Here is a 1256-nt window from a genome sequence, read left to right as displayed (position 1 = left end):
CACTGGAGTGTGTTGCCATTTCCTTCTCCAATGCAGGAAAGTGAAAAGTGAAAGTGAAGTCACTCAGTCGTGTCCGACTCTTAGCGACTCCATGGACTGCAGCCCACCAGGCTCCCCCATCCATGGGATTCTCCAGGCAAGAGCACTGGAGTGGGGTGCCATTGCCTTCTCCTTTCAGACGTTAGCCCTGCCGTTAAATTATATCAGAAGACAGCATATGTGTTGCCTCCATTTTTCCCTCTCCCGTGCACATTCCGGGTCTCCTTGGAATGTTCCTATAAATGTTCCTTGTATAGCACGATTTCAGCTTGTGAGTCACTCTCTTCTCAACATGTCTGTTAGATTATATTCCATCTGTAAACTATTGTACAGAACCGAAAAAAAATTTTCAGGTATATTTTAATCCATGCAAAACAAATAATTATTTATGAGAAAAAGAGAGGAAGGAAGGAAGGGTTATTACTAATGGATGGATAGCCTGTCATCATAGAACAATTTTAAGTAATTTGATTTTGACTAGTACAATGATATTCATGAAGATTATTCTTGAAAATGATGCTAGTTTACAAATGACCTAATGGTGGATATTAATATTTACCTCCTCACTAAAATAGAGATTCATGAAAGTAGGCATGAAACTGAAAATGAAGTGCAGCCATGCAATTTGATACGTCATGATTCTTTAATCTATTTCATTTAACATGAGTCTGATGATTTCGCAATAATATACTCAGGATACATAGAGTGAAAAATCCCATTTCTGTCATTGCTCAATATTAATACAAGCCTAAAAGCAAGTTCTGAAATTTATTCCTTTCTACAAAGAAAGAGGTATTTCTTATTTTTTGAATAAAATATTTCATTCAATGCTTGTTTTGATTAAGCATTTAACAGCTTGGTCAGATTTGTTTCTTACAGTTATAAATATGCAATGTTCATCCATATGCTATGATGAAATCTTAACCCAGTATAAATATGATGCTATAAATGTTTTTGACCATGGATTTTCACGACTCAGTAAAATATTCTTTCTTGATAATTTGAAATTTTGCACAGGGGATATCCACAAAAGCTAAAAGTAGCTTTAATTTTTTTTTAACTAGGTGAAAAGTTCTTATAAGTTCACATACAAATAGAAACTACCATTTAAAAAAAGTCAGGCATAGCATTTTGTTTTTGCTTTTTAAAATATATAATGGAACTAAGTTCATCTTTAGTTTGGCTCATAAATTAAACATGGAATATATTTTTAACAG

Source organism: Capricornis sumatraensis, chromosome 11 (genome assembly GCF_032405125.1).
Source record: "Capricornis sumatraensis isolate serow.1 chromosome 11, serow.2, whole genome shotgun sequence".
In the NCBI taxonomy this organism is placed as follows: domain Eukaryota; kingdom Metazoa; phylum Chordata; class Mammalia; order Artiodactyla; family Bovidae; genus Capricornis; species Capricornis sumatraensis.
Note: the sequence above shows the minus strand (reverse complement) of the source record.